The sequence below is a fragment of the Prinia subflava genome, chromosome 2 (genome assembly GCF_021018805.1).
Source record: "Prinia subflava isolate CZ2003 ecotype Zambia chromosome 2, Cam_Psub_1.2, whole genome shotgun sequence".
NCBI lineage: Eukaryota > Metazoa > Chordata > Aves > Passeriformes > Cisticolidae > Prinia > Prinia subflava.
This window is the reverse complement of record NC_086248.1, coordinates 1,731,179-1,751,932: the sequence shown is the minus strand read 5'-3', so window position 1 is coordinate 1,751,932 and position 20,754 is coordinate 1,731,179. Positions and strand designations below refer to the sequence as shown.

The 20,754-nt window shown below is 46.4% G+C and overlaps 1 protein-coding gene across 5 annotated transcripts in view; it reads right to left on the bottom strand.

The window, feature by feature from the left end:
• EXTL3 (exostosin like glycosyltransferase 3) overlaps positions 1–20,754 on the bottom strand; it is a 140,916-nt gene that overhangs the window by 89,890 nt on the left and 30,272 nt on the right. For all 5 annotated transcript variants that reach the window (XM_063422980.1, XM_063422999.1, XM_063422972.1 and 2 more), the window contains exon 2: positions 9,396–9,467. The gene's annotated coding sequence lies outside the window, so the exon portion shown is untranslated. The remainder of the gene's footprint in view (positions 1–9,395; positions 9,468–20,754) is intronic.

Genomic DNA, 20,754 nt, shown 5'->3' with positions numbered 1-20,754 from the left:
GAAATGAGGGATCTCCTCCCCAGCTTCCAAGTCTGAATCAGGGAATTAGGCTGGAGGGAAACTTTCTGGGCTGAGAGGGAAGGAACTGGATGTGTATCAGTGCAAAAAGATCAATGGGAGCACAAGGCTGGGAGCAAAACCTTTCCTTGCAGCACCAGCTTGCCCTGAGATCAGCTCAGCTACAATGCACAGCCACACTCTAAATTTAGAGAGCTTTCTAACTCTAAAGCTGTGTCCCACGTCCATTATTCCTCTCCAACACAAGAATGAGCCGTGCTATTATAAATGCTTTTATACCAGCACTGTGCTCTTCACCCTACAGGAGCACACATCAATTGTGGGTAAAGCGGTTCAGCTTTGGAATGCAGACAAAAACTGAGACAACGTTAATGGTGGTGAAAGACAGGTTGCCTGGGGAGGGAAATGATCAGAGATTTAAGAGGAAAGGGGGGGGGAAAAAAAAACCTCTACAGATAATTTACCTGTGCTTGGGTCACTGCTCATTAGTGCTCTGAAGAGAATCACTTCACAAGTTATAAATTAGGCTGCTCTTGGCTTACTCCCTCATTATCCAGGCCAGGAGCCTTTCACACACACGGGATAATGGGAACACTTACTCTGAATAAAATGAACAGAGGCAAGGAAAGAAACAGGAACCTTCATTTGGGCAGGAAAAACCACCAGGAGACCCAGCAGTGGCATTGGGTTTCACCAGTCCCTTCTCTGTCACTCTGCATTTCCTCCTTCTTCCAGAGAAGGGAGAACAGCTCTGAAAACAAACTCGGGCTGTGCAGAAGGTGTTTTCTCCTGTTGGTATTTCCATCTATCCCCTGCTGATTTGGGATTTCCAACAGACTTTTTAAAAGCTTTCCCATTCAGGCTGAGCTCTGCTCTTAACAAGGTTCTGGAGAGACTGTTCAAGGCAGGCATCTGAAAACTTGTTTAATTTTGGTTATTAGGCAAAGCTCACTGTTCAACAGCAAGTAGTCAATTCCTGTCTCAATTTTTTAATCTTTTGTAATCGTGGCTTGAAAAAAATGCAGCTGTAACACTTCTTTAAACATTCATGATTTTTTTACTGTATAGAAATAAAATCCACCAGACAGTAATATACTAGTGATACCTATCAGGGTAAGGGCAAGATCATTCATTTCCCACACACCTTCTAATCTCCTGCTTAGATCTCTGATAAAATAAACTCATTATTAAAAAGCGCTTTCATCTAAAGGTTAAAGGTTGACAAAATCCACAACTTTGGAACAACAAAAGCCAACTTTGACCAGAAATGCTGAGACAGCCAATTCAGCCCAAAAATTCTGGCAATTTTCCCTGCTTAAAGGATGAGCTGTGCAGCAGCAGCAGCCTGACACACGGCCTTGCTCTCAGGATTCCATCTCAGAGGCAAAAGCACATGGAAACAAAGACACACTTGGCCAGTGAACCCAAGAGGGGCTGTATAAATGAGCTCCCTGGAGACCTGACAAAGGCTCCCTTCCCTCCTCAAAGGCATCCCAGATCACGGTGAGCACTCCAGACGGAATTAAAAGGACTCTAAATCTGTCCACAGGGAAAGGCAGCAGCTGGGTCAGCAGGATGGAGCAGAGAGTTCAGGCAGCCACACACAGGGGACGGGAGGGAAAAGGGAAGGAGTAAATCCTCCTTTCCTTAGGGGCAGTTTCAGTGCACTGCAATCCCCTTCTGCCCTTCCCAGGTTAAATCTCTGCTCTAAAAATGCTTTCACTGGTACAGAGGGCTGAGGCACCCTGATCTCATTACAGATCCAGCCCCACTTAGCACCAGCTTCCAAAATCTTCCCCCTCTTTTTTCAGTGCTGTAAATACAAATACACAAAACAACAACCTGACTCTTCAAAAATGAAGAACAGAGATTAAAGCCCCACTTTTCTCAGGAATGGTCACGGCCCCAGGGTCTGTGTCCAGGAGCATTTGGACAGCACTCTCAGGCACAGGGTGGGATTGCTGAGGTGTCTGTGCAGGGCCAGGGGTTGGACTGGATGATCCTTGGGAGTTCCTTCCAACTCAGGATATTCTTCAATTCCAGATAGATTTTTAGCAGCACTACCTAATGCAGGTTCAGTCTGGGGCCTGCCTCAGAGGCAGAAGTGAAACCTGCTCTGTCCAGGACCCTCCCTGGCCAGGGAAAGCCGCCCCCCTTGCTCACTACACTGGACCAAGAATTCCTCTTCTAAAATTTTAAGCATCATCTTCACAGCAAGATGCTCGTGAGCTCCACATCAGCCTTTCTGCTGCCCGTGGGAGGCACAGATCTTGGCTTGCTTTTAGCTCCTCACTTGGGAGCTGGGAACAAAAGGAATGAGAATCCTTCAGTCATCAGCATCACCAGCCAAAAACAACCAGAGAGAAGCAGGTCTGAGAGCCACCGAGTGCAGGAAGCACGTGACAAAAACATCTCCAGCCGTGAGGAATTTAATAACCTTGTCATTAATTCTGAACAAACAACAACACTGATTCCCACTCTTCCTTTGATTTGCAACAGAAGGAGGAAGAAATGAAGTTGTTCAAACAGGAGCAGCTGTTACATCAATGCCAGTATAATGGAGTCTCCAGCATCCTGTTCTCGGGAGAGCCATCGCTGTTTGAGGAAGAGTTCTGCCTTTTCAAGAGGACTTCAGAACCTCAAACACCAACCTGCAGCAGGATTTGCTCCCTAATCAGAAGTCAATTATCCTGCTGAGTGATGACAGAACAACTCACAAAGTAAATCCTTCTCATCTCGGGGCCCTCTGTGATGGAGCTGCGCTGGGAACTTCCTCACCCACACAAAAGCAAGGAGCATTTCACTTGTGCTTCCCAAAATTATCCCCAAGAGCCTCCCTCTGAACTGCCAGGTGAACCCTCAGTGTAGGAAAAGCTTCACCCAACAATGTGAGCTAATGCACTTTTTATCCACAGCAGAAATTCTCAAGTTTTTGTTAAGTCTGAGGAGATCTAGAACACATTTACACCCAGCTGTCTCTAGAGTTCACTCACAGAATCAAACTTGTGCTACTGCCATTGTTTCTCACTTCCCAATCATTGCTACAATAATGCAAACCTCCTGGAGAGTCCTTTTAATAATTTTTAACCACTCTGAAATAGTTCTCATATCCTAAATCATTTTCATTCACAAACTTTTCATCTGTTCTCAGAATTTCTTCCTTGCAGGGGTCTTGTCCCAGCACCGTTCCCTTCCCAGGTGTCTGAGCTCAGATACTAAAATCAGTTCCAGAGAGGGCTCTCAGGATCTGCTGTTGGATAAATGAAGCCACAAGTTCAGAGAGTGGGTTGGGTTGGAAAGGACATCAAAGCTCACCCTGTTCCATGGGTGGCTGAGCTTTGTTATTTACCAGTGAAAAAGCAAGACCGAGAGAAGAATCAGGGAATTATTAAGGTTGGAAAATCACAAAAATCCAGTCATCAACCCAGCCCCACCACGTTCACCACTACACCAGGTCCTCAAGTGCCACATCCACACTTTTTTTGAACACTTCCAGGGATGGAGATCCCACCACTGCCCTTGTTCCAATGCTTGACAACCCTTTCCATGAAGAAATATTTCCCAATATCCAACTTTAACCTCCCCTGGCACAACTTGAGGCTGTTTCCTCTTATCGTGTCACTTACCTGGGAGAAAGCCTGACCTCCTCCTCCCTACAACCTCCTGGCAGGGAGTTCTGTGGAGCCAGAAAAGGGCTGGAGAATTGCAGCACTAACACACACAGAGGATGTGACACCAACCTGATGTGAGATCACCTCTCCCCTGCCCTGAGCTCTCTAACCCTCTGTGTGATCCAAGGAGAGCTGTGAGCAGAAAGGAACTAAACACACAAACACTGACTTGTTCTCCCCAAATCCAAAGCAGCTCCTGGCAGGGAAGGGAGGAGGACAGAACCCAGGCTGACATTCCGGGCTCAGCAAGCAGCAGCAGTGCAGCACATACTGCTGGCTTTGTGACGTGCCACAAAGGCAGCCTGTTCCAGCTCCCCACATTGTCCCCCAAAGCCTCTGGCCCAGTGTCAATGGCTGCATTAAATGGAAAAGTCCCCTGGGTGATGGCACGAGCTGGATTCTCCCAGTTCCATCTCCCCAGCGTGGCTGGATCACCGCAGGGATCCCAGGGAGGCCTCCAAACCTTCCCTCACTCCAAGGGAATCCAGGAGGTTTTCCCTACAGGGAGTCTCTCATCACAAGAGATTTACTTGGGCAGAGCAAAATTCCACCACACAACTCAGCATTTTACAGGCCCTTTCCACACTGGCTGCATTATTCAGGCAATGTGCTAAAAAAAGGTAAAATATAAATAAATAGATGCAGTGTTCCAGTGCTGTCCAGGAAGAGCTGACCCCTCATTCAGGGAGATCAATATCTGCTGCATGTACACCCTCTGAGGCCAAAAATAATGCTGGAACCACCAGGAGAAACAGCCAATTAAGCTGCTTTTCTCCCAAGCAGATTAAAAATTACTCTCAATTTACTACCTTACTAAACTACGGCTGAAATTATTATCGTAGGCTGGCTGTGGGCTGGCTGTGTGCAACTTCACAGACACGAGAGTACAAGAAGAATGAGAAAACCATAAATATAAATTTATGTATTTTTATATATATATGAAGGGAAGGAATAATAAAAAATCTCCATCTTTCACCAGCGAGCAGGGGCTGGGACACCCTGAGGAGCTGACAGAAAATCAACTTGTAGTTTCTGGATGTGTTTCTCTCCCTCTCTCCTCCTCGTGGTGTCCCTGTCCAGGAGGAGTCGGGTTCAGGACAGGTTGAGGCACAGGTGACACATCCTTGGCAGGCCAGGTGAGGCTTTGGGGAGATTTTGGTGTTTAATTGAGAAATCTGTGCAGTGAACTGGTCTCAGGGTTGTTATTTCTTTGAGATTTTTTTTGGGGTTTTTGTTTTTTAAGGTGATAAGGGTTTTCTTAAGGTTGCTGTTTTTTGGGAGTTTTTTTCTGGGTTGCTGTTCTTAGGGATAATAAGGTTTTCGGTCTTCTCTTCGCTTTGGGTGTTTCACACTGAAGCTAGAGACGACAAGTTGAGTTTAGCAGTTCGTGTTATTAAGTTGTTTATTCTTAATTATCTCTTAGTTCTTGTCTAGCTTTGCAAGGCGTCTCTAGCAAAGCAAGACACGCGGCTGGACTGGGCGGATCAGAAAGCCTCGCACTTTAAGTACGGTATCTTTGACTTAACTACTGTCCGAAACGCATTTTTTATTTACAAAATTTTGCTAATGCCCACTACCTATACTAACATGTCAGTCTCACTCTAAGCTAATCTCTAAAACCCAACTCAGCACAAAATGGGGGAAGAGAGCAAGAACAAGGAAGACAAGGGCCACTCCCCAATTCCTCTATTTTGCCTTTTCAGCCCTATATACTAAGAATTCTAATTTCTATATTTATACTCTACAACAAACTATCTACTACTTATTCTAAATTCCTAGGATTCGTGACTCTTCCTGCATGTGAGTGCTCACTCCCATGGACAGGAATCAGAGTCAGTGTCCTCCTGGGATCCCCGTGGGTCTAACTGACCCCCCTGGACAGACTCTAGACCCCCCTGGACAGACCCCAAATCCTCCAGGGCGGCCAGAGGAATATCCTGGACTCCAACAAACTGGTGCTGCACAAATCAGCTGCCTTGGGAGAGAGCACAGACACACCCTGGGAGCTCTTTGGGGTTAAAGGAAGGAAGGAGGCACTGAGGAAGGCAGCAGAGAGGAAAGAAGAAAAGCACAGTGGTGGAAACAGCAATGGAGGCGTGGCAGACAAACCTCAACACTGGGAAAAAAACTGCTCTGGATGGTCCACAGAGCTGTGATTCAGCGCTGAGGAAAACATCCAAGAGTTCTCAGGCCAAGAGAGGCCCAAGGTTCCCAGGCTGCCCACAGGGCAGGGCTTTAATCACCCCTGTGGGAGCCCTGACTCACCTTAGGGCAGCACCAAAGCCACAGATGTGAGTCAGGGCAGATAGACAAAACCACAGAGTTGTCAGCCTCGGAACTTCAGCCCCAAGCCCTGGGACTGCAGCTCTGCAGTTAACACTTTCATCACACCCTACTCCAGTTCTACTTTTTGGAAGCCATTAATAACATAAATATCATTTATGCAAAGCAGAGGAGATGGAGAGCCAGGCCCTGCCCTTGCAGAACCAGAACTTGTTTAATCACTCTGATTTATATTTATCTAAATAAGGCCAATTCTCTATTTTGGTATCATTTCTTAACCAATGCAGAGGGGGAGAGGGTTTATGACCCAGAGTGTTTCTTGTCCTCATTTAGAAGATGCAGTAGTTTTAGTTTCACAAAACTAAAGTTTTAGTTTCACAAAGATACATCCCATATCCTGGCTTTAGCACAAAGCCACACAGGGCTCCTTGTTAACAATGTATTGTCCCAGTGACTCAGTGCACTGGAATGCTATCAGGTTTATTCACTTTTCTGATAGAGTTTTTAGATAAGACACACAAATATCTGCTTTTTAGAAAAAAAAAAGGCTGTGGCTTATTATTATTACGTGGAGCATCAAAATTCCCAGTTTCTTTTCTATGGCTAAACATCCAGAGAACTGCAGCAAAAGGACAGGACCTCAGAAACCCAAAGGTTCTTTCAATCTTCTAGTAAGAACACTCAAGAGGAGAAAAAAATGACAAAAAAAGCGAAAAAAATTGGAAAAAGTGAATATAGTGAAGATGGTCAAAAGCATGAAGCATCTCTGTAAGGACCACTGAATCAATCAGGACATTTTAGTCTGGAAAAGAGGCCTCTGACAGGGGACACAGTAGGGAATTACAGAACTTTATGTAAATGCAAATAATAAATATGAGCTTATTCCAGTACACGAGCTGGCAGCAGGTGCAGTTACCAAAAGGAAATGGTTCACCCCACAAAGTTAAACTTTGAAATGCCTGGACAGAGGCTGAAAGCACACAGGGTTTAATAAACTGATGGCAGATGAAGGACATTCCCACTGGCCGTGGCTGGAGACAGGACAGACCCAGCCCCTCACAGCTCAGGTGTTGGTTTGCCCCGTTCTGAGTTTTTAAGAAGCAGACAAAAGTCTCCAGCATCTTCTGAGGGGAACAGCAGCAAGGAGGAGGAATTCCACCACCTCATTTTTAGTGCTTTTTAGGAGGACTTTTTAGTGTTTTTTAGTGCTTTTTAGCACGACTTTTTAGTGTTTTTCAGTGCTTTTTAGCAGGACTTTTTAGTGCTTTTTAGGAGGACTTTTTAGTGCTTTTTAGGAGGACTGCAGGAGGTACAGGCAGCACAAACCCTCCCTGCCACACCCAAGTCCTCTCCCCCAGCCCATCCTCATTGCAGCCAGGACCACAGGAGCCTCTGTGAAGCACAGGAAACATCAAACCCACACTCCTGACCGTGTGGATGGTGCCACATCCTCACAGGAAGGGACCTGCTACAAAACTCCTGCAGAACTTGACTTTGCTGCCAAGCCAGGAAGCCTCAGGTGGTGTTTTGGAGATGAGTCTGCTGAGTGTATTTTTTAGATTCCAGGCCCAACGCAGTTATTTAGATATTTAGTGTCATGCAGAGTTTTGCATAAGAATGACTTGTTAAGGAGTCCCTTGGAACAGGTTATTTTCCCATTCTGCTCCACGGCAATCACAGTCTGATTCCAGCATCTCCTCTATTCCAGCTCCCTGCCAGGAGCAGTCCTTCCCTCAGCTATCCCCTACTGACCTAAATTCATACTCCTTGCTTTAATCACAGCCTTCCACCCTGAAAAGGACTCCAAACCTGAAATCCTTGCCTCCTACACTCATTCCTCCAGCCACCAGGCCCACTAACACAGAAGGGCTTCTGAAGGTCAGTGCTGAACCTGCTGCACACCACAGCAGCGTAAAAAACATTGCACAGCCCAAACGATGTCCTGTGCAGCCCGTGGCCTGTGCAGGCTGCAAAGCTGTCAGCCTGAGACTTCCCTCTCCTTAAGATATGCAAAGAGAAGGAGAATTCAATGGTATTGACTGATCCCAGCTCCTGCAGTCAGCAGCTCTGGCTCAGAGCACACGCTGGGATTAGAGCTGTCGATGAGGGCCTTGGCACGGTGGCACCATTGCTGGATTATCGGCGTTGTTTGTCCTTCACCTGCCCCCTCTGCTGCTCCCAGCTTTGTTATTCTCTGCTGAATTTTTCACAGTTCTACCTGAGGGGAGTCCCTGCTGCGTTTGGCAGGGTACAAAGATTTCCTGGACCCAGAGGTACAACAAGAAATGCTGGAATACACAGGAATAAACACCTGAGCCCAGGACATCCTGCACGTGCTGGCTGGATGTGGCAGAAATGAGGAAGCCACAAATAAATTTGCCTCTCTTTACCCTCAGCACAGGAATTCTCTGCCCTGCTCCCTGGATATATCCACACCAACCTGATGACACAATCCAGTCCCTAAATTATTTCATCCTTGACTTTTGTTAACAAACACTTTCAGTTCCAAGATTCATCATCCCACATTATCCTTAGGGAATCACCTGCTGGGGCCGTCACAATAAACTCAATTGCTGCAGCTTCCACACTCACCTGAATTTTACAGCCCATACTAGAGCATCCTCCAGGCTCTCAGTCACCTCTATCAGGTGAAAAAAATCCCTTTTTCAGTCTGGCCACACCACTGCACCACATGGGCCAAGACACTCCAATTAATCAGAATTTACCACCTCGAGTAGTTACTCCCTCCCAGTAGCGAGTTCTAAGATGTTTGCAGACACCTCATAAAGCACAAGCTCGTTATTACAGCCCATTAACACGCATGCAAGGAATTTTAATGTGTAAAAATTCCCCATGAAATAAAGATTTTCTCCTCCACTTTCAGGGCAAACCTGCCATCCTTACCACGAACTGGACAACGCTTTCCTGTGGTTTTTTTTCCTGCTCTTTTCCGCCCACCAGTCAAGCCAAGCCTCATTTGGCTGATTTCACAGCCCTGCTTTATGAGCAAACCCAGCATGAGCTGTGGCAGGCCCCTCATCCACCCTCCCCACTCAGTTCCAACACCTCCAACAAGGCTGGAACAGCTCTGGGGAGCATTTCCACTCCTGATCCTGCAGCACAGGAAGCCTCAGGTGACACCCTCAGACCTTTAGGGTTGATTCCCCACAGCCCTGAGCACTGCCAGGTGGAACTGCAGCAGTTCTCCACTGCTGGAAGTGGGATGAGGACACAATTTAGCACTTCAGATAAAAGGAGCTGCTGCACACTTCTCCCAAAACAAGAGCCAAGCCAAGGAAGCTTGCACTTTCAGGAAAACACTGCCCAAGCATGCAGATTTAATGCTGTGCCCCAATGGAGGCAATTTGAGGCTGACATCAGGCACTACAGAGAGTTTTATTCCTGAAATATGAAGGTACTCACTGCACACGGTGATCAGGCAGACTGGAATCTGTCCCTCCTCTGCAGCCAGCGCTCTACTCATCTGTCTGGAGCCTGTTAGAGAAGGAAAAGAGCTGTAAATACAGATAAAATGACCAACATTTGTTCAGATCAAGAAGTAGGTCAGGTAATCAATGCAAAACAGGCACGCTCACCTCCCCAGCTCTGAGGTCAAGAACTCAAAGCACCTGCAAAGCTCTCAGCAAGGTCTCTCAGCAAATGCTGTGAAATGCTGGAAAACAACCACAGCCCCGGCTGCCTCTGGAGGCTGCCGAGGTCAGACCTGATCCAGCCCAGGAGAAAAACGAGGTATTTATCCATGAGAGAGGCAGCAACAGCTTCCCAAAGGCAGCAACTCCAGAGAGAGTGAATCAGAGCTCTTTGTGACACGTCCTGATCCCCAAAGCACCACTACACACGCAGGGGAACAAATGTTTATTTTGTTCTAAATAAGTTCCAAAGAAGTTCCCTTTAATGCATTTGTTGTTTCAACACACTTTATCCCCTTAATGAGGCGCCACTGAAGTTCTGCTTAAACCCATTTTGATTAAGGAAAAGATTATCCATAGAATTGCCAGCCGTACGTGTTAGTATACATCACACACAGACCAACTGTGCTTCAGGGAGACATTAAATCCCCGTTCAATTAATAGAGACACCTCTTAAAATGAGCATTAAATAATTCCCCACAATGTAGCAAGACAACTGGCTACTCCAGTAAATTGGAATAGAAATAACTTCCCATCTCTCCACCAACAAAATCCCAATCAAAGGCTGCCCTTAAAACAAGAGGTCAGTCAGGAGGGATGGGGGGCAGGAATGTTACTACCTCAGTGCTATTGTGTGCTTATATTAAAAGCTCTTCATCAAAAAATTAAATGAAATAGATGGCTTTCATGTTTATCAATAACAGAGCTAATGGTTTTTATGTAAATGCCATTACTTTCAGCCAGATCTGCAAGAGACTGGAGCCACATAGCCCCATCTCCCCTTGCAAGAGACTCCCTTCAGGCAGCCAATCTAAATGCAAATTACAATCAGAAGCAAACCCAAGAGTTTTCTGGATGATACTGAACACACAAAACTAGGGACAAAGCAGAGATATCTAAGAACAACCCTCCTCCTCTGGAAAGACCTCCTGATCTCACATTGCTTTCCTATCCTGAACATACATAAAAATTAAAGTATAATTTGGTTCTCATTTACAGTCGTCTTATTTACCAGCTTCTTCCCTTCTATTGCTTTCAGTATTTAAAAAAAAGGAGGGGAATGTTCCTCTGTGGAGAGAATCCCCTCTCAGAGATGTTTCCCCCACAATGGGAGCATTCCATCGGCAGGGACATTAAATCAGAGCCATAATAAAGCCCTAGTTGGACTTGCCAAGAACCAACTGCACTTCCACATTTTCAGGAGGAAATATCTTCTTGGAATGGAGCTGTTTTGCAAATCAGGGAAGGAGGTGTTACTACAGGCTGGTTATTAAGAGGCAGAGACACAGAACTGCACAAGGAGCACCACGTTCCTGCAGCATAAAAGCTTTTTGAAGAACACTTCAATCCAAGCCCTACCTGGAGCACAGATCCAGCCAGGACTTTTCAGCACTGATTAAAACAAGGTTCTAATGGCAAATCTGAAAAGAACTAACCTTAGCAACTGTGCTGCTTGGCAAGGAGAATGCACAGAGGAGAAGCTGAAATTAAAACAAAGGGCAAAAAGCTGCAAACCCAACTATGGCAGAGTCTGCACGTGAATCTCTCTTGCTCTGACCACCACAGGCAGCTCCACACCAAACTTCCCTCCCCAAGAGGAGCACAAGTCCTCGGAGGGATGCTGCTAATTAACAGTGGGGCTGAGCACAGCTCGTTACACGGTGAGGAGCTGAGCACTCTGTGTGTGCTGCAGGAATGCTCACGGAGCAGAACCTCACTAATTAACATTAATAACTGCGAGACCACTGCTGCATTTTGGGAATCAGCCAGCAAGAAACCAGGCAAAGTGGGAAACCAGAGGGACAACACGGCACAGCAGGCGCCTGGTTCGCTTCTTTGGGTGTCTGTAATTAAATAATTTATCATTGTGCTCCTGTGTTTACGAGTGAATGTGCTGCCTGTAAACAAAACACCTCCTGTTATGCAAAGCCTTGCTAAATCTGAAAGTCTGAGTGCAAAAACCACAGCCCTGACTACTTTCTCTCAAACTTTTCTCGTGGGCCAGCAATTCAGAAAACTCAACAACTTCTTCATCTGTTCTGTCTCACAGATCCATTGTTCCACACACAAAACCTCTGGCTTTCTGTCCTGGATCAGAACTTGAAGTTGCTAAGGCTCCCTTCTCCTCCTTCCCTTCCTCCATAAACCTGGAGAGGCAAGTTTGGGGTCCTGTGTAGTAAATGGAGACTGGGACCCCAAATTGGGCCTTGTCACCATAATGACCATGCAGGATCAGCCCTCGAGCAATTTCCAAAACAAGCAGATCTCCTTTTTCTCCCCACTCCGAACCCGCTGTGCGAGGCCTGGCGCTGTCACTGCCAGAACCACTCAGGATTTCACATCCAGCCGCAGCCGTGTGCGAGCAGAGTCTGATTTCACAGCCGTGCTCTGACTTCAGCTGTCAAACCACAGGCACAGGAGCTGCGTGCCTGCAGAGCTGAGCTGTTCCTGCAGAGCTGAGCTGTTCCTGCAGCCGCTTCCTCCCAAAGCCCCCAAAATCAGAGAGCCACACATCCCCAGCCTCCAACCAAATCCCGCTGCTCACAGCTTCCACCACTGGTTTTGCCAGCAAAATGAAGATTTTTGGTGGCAAAAAAACTTCCAACCATCACTTGAACTTTGTGATTTTGCAAAGGCAAGGAAGAAAACTGGAAATATTTCCCTTCCTAACAGCTCCTGTTCTTTGCTGTACAATTCACAACTGCACTAAACTCACTCAGCACTGTAATTTTTATTTCTCCTTTCTGTCATCACACAGCCCATGGCTTCACTTGCTGAAGCCCGGGGTTTTCCCTTTGCAGAGGTGCAGGTTTATGCACAGCAAAACGGTCTCTTAAACAGTTTTTTCTTATTTCCTTTTGTCAGAGGCTTCATGCTATGATGAATGTGTAGAAATGCAAAGCAGAAGTACACACAAAAAGAAGCCAGTGTGTGAGGTGGTTTTGTCTTATAAAAAAAAAGAGCCAGGATTGACTTACGCCTCATTAAAGAGCTCAAGTCTGCATTTTTATTAGATATATTTAGACACCAATGGCTTTAAAAAAAAATAAATTAAAAGCAGTTCTCTGCTTAACATATGGCCCTGGATCAATCACGTGGACAGTGGGCACAGCAGATTCTCCAAACACAGGCATGGAAATCATTTTAATGACCTATAAAATCTCAGGCAACACCAAACTCCACAGTGGTGTGACAGAATTCAGCTGCTGCAGGGCACCACAAAATCCCTGTGCACACCACAGCTCCTCCAGGAGACAGGGAGGACACACACAGACAAATCATGCAGCATTCATTTTTTGGTGGAGAAACTGAGGCATGGAAGAGGCATTTTCTGCTATAATTCATTTCCTATCACAAATCAAACCCAGACAATTTCCCAGCCATCAGGTTCTTCACTACCAAGTGTTTTTGGCAACTCTGCTGTAGCCCTGTGTCATCCCCTCCCTCCTCACACCCTGGTCTCTATTCTGACAAAACACACAGCTCCAAGAGAAAACTTATTTCCAAATCAAGATCCAGTGTGGCTAATTCTGTAAAGCAGTAATTATTAATGTAAATTATATCTCCCCAGCTTGATGCCAATGATAAATGATGGCAAATGGGCAGAGACTGGCACTGAACAAAACAACGAGGCACACCCAGAGCAAGCATGTCTTGCAACCACTAAACACACATTTCTGTGCTCTACGTGGGCAGCAACTGCTGTCCAGAATATTTTAACAGCAGAAACTGCACTGTAAAAAAAAAAAAAACAAAAATCACCACAACATAAAAAAACCTGAGTACATTCCTCCTCTTAGTCGGAGCCAGAACATAAGAAACAAGCAATATAATTATTTCCACACCACAAGGAAAATAAACCCAAGAACACACAGAGGGAAAGAAACAAGCCTCCAAAGCAGATCTGCAAAATAGTTCAGGGCTTCTGTGCTGGGCTATAATTTCCCAGCACAAATCAGGAGAGTAAAAACTCCAGGGAAGCCAAGTTTGGAGTGATGAACACCTCAGAGCCCACAACACCCCCTCCTCTACCCCCTTCCCCACGGAGCCTGCAGAGTGGATGCCCAAAATCCAGCACACCCTTCAGCACATTTCATTTTGCCTCAAATGACCCTTTCTGGTGTGGCCTATGGTACAAACAGAAAGAAAAACATTTTCTTGCCTTTTCTGCATCAAGCACAAAGAGCATCAACCCCTGCTGGTCCCACCTGTCCAGAGGTGCTCATCCACAAGAAATAAAACATCCCAAAATGATGATGTTGATCCCAAAGTGGGCATCCGGAGTGCCCAGCCCAGGTTTCCCAGCTGGGATAGCAGTGGACCCAAAATCCTGGAAGGCTGGAAGCAAACAGGAGCAGGAGCAGAGCCTCTGTGCTCCATCCAGATAGCAGAATCTCTCTCTTCAAGGGTAAGTAAAAGCACTTTCAGGAGAGCTTTTTTTCCCTCCCTTCACTTTGTTTCAAATGGCTGAAGAATTTCCTCTGTGAATGCTCCCAATTGTGGCTCACGCTGAGTTATTTTTAAAAGCACAGGAGCAGATTTTCAAGGCCCTGAATGAGGAAATGCAAAGCTTTTATTAAGCAATAATAGCCCAGACAATGGTCACAATTTCCCAAGGGTCTGAACACGGCAGCTGACAATGAGCTTTATTCCTCCACAAAACCCCCTTCACAGGCTCAGAGGGTTGGCTTTGTACAATCCAGGCTCAAGTTGGGGAGTTAAAACAGAAAGCTCTGGGGTCGTTTTCAGTGTGATTTCCTCCACCAATGCACATCTGATCAGAGCTACAAAAATCACTGGGAAAAGGAGCCATGCACTGTCTCACTGCCTCCTTTTCTATCATCCCCATCCAGCTGGACCCTTCCCTTGCAGATGGATCCCAGCTGACAAACTGGCCAATATTCCCAGGGCAGGAGAGTGAAACAAAGCCCTTCAGCCTTCTTCATTGATATCTGAACCACTTCAAAGCTAAATTAACTAAATATAATAATAAACTAAACCTGGCCTCTCACTAAAACGGCCAGAGGGACTCTTCAAACCTCAGACCTGCTACCAAGGGCTATAATCAGATCCAGTGGCCACATCCAGCTCTTCTTTCCTTCCAAGCAGGAGGAAATTGCAACTATGAAGAGCTTGTAAAGTCTCTAAACCCACCCAGCAGCAAGGTCTGGCCTTGTAAGGCCCAGTTTAACCCAGTAATGCCGGCCACGAGTGATTCCCAGCACACCTGAGCCAGCTGGACTGGCTCTCTCTGCAGCAGGCACTGCTGGAGCACAGAAAATCAGATTGGTTCAAGATGTCTGCTCAGGACAAGATGAACTGTGCTGCACAAAGGGGTGTTCTTCTCTGCTGGTTATAAAGCAGACCTCGAAATAGAAGGATAAAAAACCAAACCAAACCAAACAAGCTTGATAAACAATCAGATCTGTAGAAAAAAAGTCCAAATCTAAATGTCTTCCACACAAATGCTGTCCTCACCTTCAGCAGAAAAGCAGCTAACACCATAAATTCAGGAGCTCTTCCAACCAAAACAAGCGTATTTCTATCCTCCCACCACCTCCCCTCTTCCCTGTCCCACTGAAAGCTCGGAGTGGCTGCTCAGCAAACCGAGATTACAACTAAACCTCACCAACAAGAACCGAGCTTAGCTTCAATCCGAGCACTTCCCAAACTGCTGAGCCTCACAGCCAGCACAGACCACAGGAGCTCTTTCCTCCAGCTCACCACAGCCTCCAGGGGCTGTGAAAGCATTTCCTGATCTTCTGCAGATCTGTCAGCCAAGAGAGCTCAACCCCCTTCAGAAACACCTGCAATGCTCCTGTTGGTGCAGCCCCACCAGAGGTGAGACCTCTGTGCCTGCTCCATCACAGAGCCTGCTCAGAATGGTGCAGACACCCAAAAAATGCTTTCAGGTTTGTCTGCAACTTCCTGGAGGAAAGGAGAAGGTGTTTTGAGGATTAATGAAATGTGCTTTGTCCCCCTTGCTGTTTTCAACCTGGCTACAATCAAGCATAAGGCAACAGCCTCCACCATAATTTGTCTTTTTTACTGTAAACTTCAAGGCCCCTTGAGCCAATGCAATGCCTGAACTTGGCTTAAGATGCTACTGAAAAGTCATTAATTTTCTGCTTGCCCATGTCTGTGTCCAGACAAGTGTGCAGGAATTCAGGGTATGCTCAGGAAATGGATGCACTCAAAGACTGAGGGTGCCAAAGGTACCCAGCTATCACCATTCAGAGAATTCACAGAAGCAGCAACATCTGTAAATCACAGCATATTATTTTCCAGCCTCGTAATCAAGAGATTTGCTAGATTATCCAGAGCTCTGTCTGATCATGACAGACGAAGCTGTTGAAGCTCACTGCAGCTGCCTGAAATGCAAAGAGCTTGAAGGAGGAATGCAGCCCCTCCAGCGCTCACTTCCAATTAGGAAAACTCTCGGAGTGATGAGGAAAGAGCCCCTCACAGCCAGAGGAGTGGCCACAGGTGACAAATGTGCGGGCCAGCAGCCACTGCTTGGCAGAGGGAGGATCAGGCAGGCTGCAGTCAATGAGAAACCAGAGAGGCTGGAGTATCGTGGGGAGGACAGGCAGCAGAACTTTAAAAGGCAGCTCTGCCAGCGAGCACAGCTTCAATTAACAAGCTGTGTTTGCAAGGCCAGACTCCAAAACGCTCCTCGGTATCCAATCATCTAAGCCGTGCTTAAAGACACACCATAATAGCACGGAACTGAGGATCAGCTGGCTGAACTAATCCCAGCCAGATGCTAAAACCACCAGCAAATAGGTCAGTAATGAATCCCACACCACGCAGGGCCCTGCGCTGGGGAACAGGCACACACCACCACCTGTGGAAAGGGTTTGAGAGGTTCCTCCCAGCCCAAAAATAAATATTTCATTCGGTGGTTTGGGGGAAGGGAATCATAGCCCACCTCATTGCCAGGAAGCCTTTTCATTGCTACTTTTCCAGGTGATGTTAGGCAACAGGTAATTCACTCCTACACGGGTAGGAGCAAAAATGCCCTTGGGCATTACTGACAATTCCAGATTACTACAACCGGAATAGAAATCAGATCATGGAGATTTTATTATACTGCTCTGCAAATTACTTAAATCAAGCAAAAAGGGACAAGGTTAAACTAAGATTCCTTCTTGCTCTGCGCTCCACATCTGCCTGTGAGAGTACACACGACAAAATGAAGTCCAGCTGTTCACTTTCAGATACAGCACAAAAGTCATTTATTAACCTACACAAGGTCCAAACTCCAAAAGCATGGGCTAAGTTATTCCAGGTACTTTTTAAGACACTGCTCTCAAGGGAGAGTGATGGCAGATACCATCTTTGGAAAGATTCAGGACTGTATCTTACCAAGCCTCCACTGCCATCCGTGACCTTTACAGTAACACAATAAATATTTTAGCATATAATGAATTTGCTGTGTTACGTTTGCTCTCTGGGCTCTTGAAGATCAGCCAGGAACCAATCGATTTGGGGCACAAAGCTTACATCAAACTGAAAGTTGCAATGGAGGTCTTACTACCTGCAGCAAAGAGTTAAGGGGTGAAGAGAATAAAGCTGTTGAAAAAAAAAAATCCAAACCAACTCATGAGCTCCCCATTTACATAAACTTCCATCAGATTCACCACACCAGCCCTGAGATCCCTACAGTCACTCAAGCAGGACTGGCCCTGGAGCTGCATCTTTATTCTTTTGAATTCAAAGATTCATTTATGCCATCAACAAACCTTTCAAAAATAACCTCAAAACCCCCCAAGCTTCCCAGGAGTTTGAAGGACAGACTCTGGGAAGCTGCATGGTTTAGCTCCAGTCCTGCCATCAGCAAGTTTGGATCACTTGGATCCCTTCAGACACTTCCTTGCATTTCTTTGCCTGTTTGGAGGTGTCAGGGCTTTGTCATTTTGCAGCAGCACCTCAGGAAAACGTGGAATTGTTCACCTGCAGAGGTGAACACACAAAGCCAGCAGATACCAGCACCAGATATTGAGGCTGTTGATCTGTGCCAAAACCTCGAGCAGCCAGATTGTCTCTTTTTTTTTGGATCTCATTTTCAGTAGATTTAGAAAAATTATCCCAGGGGTATGGCAAGAGACCAGAATGTAGAAGATCATTTCATGACATCTCTAATAACACACAGTTAACAACACCACCTCAATTTTTGTCTTTATGACCTCACTCATTGGGAAGAGTTTTTATCACCCTCGATATCTTTAAAAACACTCCTCCTCTCTGTCTCCACCAAGTCTTTCCTCACTGCCATATAAGCCCAAGGCTTCTCTTTCCTCCCCTTGAGCTGCAGTCAAGGTAAGATCTTAATTTCCTCTACCACCATCTGCAATGAAATTGCCTCCACACCCGTGCCAAACAAGCTGGAATTACACCATTAATTTCAGCTTAGTCAGCTCACCCTACAGACTAAGTCAATATTTGACAGATATTCAGCAAAGACTACAATTTATTTAAATTCAGCCCATCTTGCTCACCAGAACAGAGATGAGAGTCAGCAGGACTTGCTTTTTTGGGGAAAAAACACCAGATAACCACACTTCTTTTGGCTGGAGACCTCCTGTCATCAAAGAAAAAGAGGTTTAGGGCTAGAAAGAGCATTTTCCTGAGCTCAGCCCTCCAAAGCAGGCCTGCTTCCCGAGAAACAAGCAGCATTCCCGGGAACGGCGCTGCGGGAGTGAGAACATCTCAGCTTTCAGAGAGGCAGGGTTGCTAAGGCAAGCAAACAAAAGGCTCCTTGTGTGCAGCCCACAGCTCCTCAACACATCCCCACCACTGCTGGATGGGTGCAGCCCATCCAAGGAGCTCCAGCTCAATCCAGGCTCCACGGCCAAGCCGTGCCCCTTCAGAGCCATTCGTGTTTTCCGGTGCCGTCCCAGCTGCTCCACAGATGGCAGGGAAATAAATTCTGAGGGAAAGGATTTATGTGAAAACAATGCCAAAGAGGAAGGAGTCAAACCAGCAAGCGGAGTGTGGGGAATAAAATCATAATAAACAGAACAGATCAAGCACAGCTCCACCGTAAACTGCAAGCGGCCATCTACTCTCAGTTTTCAACCACGGAAAAAATAAACCATCAGCTGCAGGACAGCCCCTCAAGCTTCCCACCCTGCACAGAGTTTTGGTGAGATTCTGAAATCCAGCTGTGTGAAACCAGCACATCTCGATGCTGTGAGTCAGCACCAGCCCTCACAGATGTGATCTCTCCCCAAGTGCTGCTTTCCAGAGGCACCCTCAGAGCTTTCTGCCAGCGCTGCTCAGAGGAAGAAAAGCTGCTGAAGCCACCCCATGTGCCAGGCCTGACACCCCCAAGAATGCTCTAGTGGGAAGTGATGACATCCCCAAGAAACAGGCTCACGCCAGAGTGGGGCAGCTTTTAAGATTAAGCTGCTCCAGTTTCGAAGATGGGCACTTTTTGGCTTTTGATAGAAAAAGCCAGAGAAGATGGAAGCAATTCCTTTAACTGTCACTTGAATTTTAACTTGAATTTCTCGTGTCACATCTTCCCTCCTCATCTTCCCTCCTCCATCAGCACAGGCAGCACTGCAGCTCCTGGGTGTCTCTAACCCTGTTGTGTGCCCTGGTTCATCCTGCTGGCTGGCAAAGTGCTGTGCTTACAAGAGCCCTGGGAAATGGTGCCAAAAGTGAGGATTAAAGGAATAGGTCAGTAAAAAATTCCAATAAACAGACCATCCCAGGGAGGAGGAGGAGGGGAGTGTTGATCCAAACCTCCCTCTTCCCCAACCAGGCAAAGTCAGCAGACACAAAGCACCACACAGACCAGAGCTGCTACCAGCAGAGAAAGCTGCTCGTGTCATTTTTCTCTTTTTTCAGTGTGTGAAAACGAAGTGTTCCTTGTTTTGTACAAAACTGGCTGGGAGAGGAGAGTCCAAACACCAAATAAACAACCCACAGGCAGCCCAAACCAGCTGCAGAACAAGGAGTCTCCCACCCTGCAGCACCCCGGGGACCTTGCAGGGAGTGAATCTCGCTTGGCCAAAGAAACGTGCCTGTAAAGAGACAAGATCCAAATCCAGAATAAACCCCGTGCTGCAGCTCATCAAAGGGTCGGCTCAGGGTTTTAATTCACTCACAAAGGAAAAGTTAAAACCAAAAATATGCATATCGAGGTTTATAGCAACAAAAGGTTTCCAGCAACATTTTCTCTCGCCCCTGGACAAACTCTTTGGCTGCAGAAGCTGAAGGAAACCGCGCAGTGTGGACACACAAATGTACCCTGCATTTGAAAGCAAAAAGAACAAAGCTCTGGTGAATGTGGGAAATTAGAAAGCCTGACAGTTTTCACCCTGGTTTATCCCCTGGCAAATTAGCTACTGTTTAAACATGGAGCTTGGGCATTACATCATCTGTTTGCAGGGGAGGGTTTTTTTTGTTTTGTTTTGTTTTTTTTAAAGCTAAACCATTCTTGTATTCACAGCTTGAGGAACATTGTTCATTTCCAAACACACTCAACTAAATGAAGAGGTGGATCAAGGTTTTTTCAGGAACCCTGCGAGCAGGGAAGCACACACCTAAACTGCTTTGCAAGTTCAAACAGTAAAAGATTTTATCTGGAATTCAGCAGGAAATACGGAGCCCCTCAGGTTTGTCTGTTCATATCCAAGGATGAAAAATCTACTTTTTCAAGTCAGGATGTGCAAGCAGCCTGATGAGGAGGCTGAAATCACACAGGCTGCTGCTCACTCAGCTCCAGATCATGGTGGCTGGGTCCCATTTGATTCTTGCAGTCATTTCTGTCCCCTGTGGAAACAACTCCAGGTTTCAGTCCTTGAGGATCAGCCTGAGAGGAAGGGAAACTCCAAACTGAGCTACTGGGCATATTTCTGGCATCTGCTGTCCTGTTCCAGCTTGGACACTCATTTTGGAGACTTCATTTTCCCTTGAGAGACGCTGATCTCAATCAGTGCAATTTTCTGCAAAGTTGGCAGAAGCTGAATTTTGCAGCACCTGCTCCTTGGCACGGCTCTCACAGAGATTTTTTTTTTGCTGTTTTTGGAGGACCAGGCTCTCACAGCCTCAACAAGTGCAGCTCCAGAAAGCACAGAGAGCAATGGGCTCTCGTGTGGAAACTGGAATGCTGAGAGTGA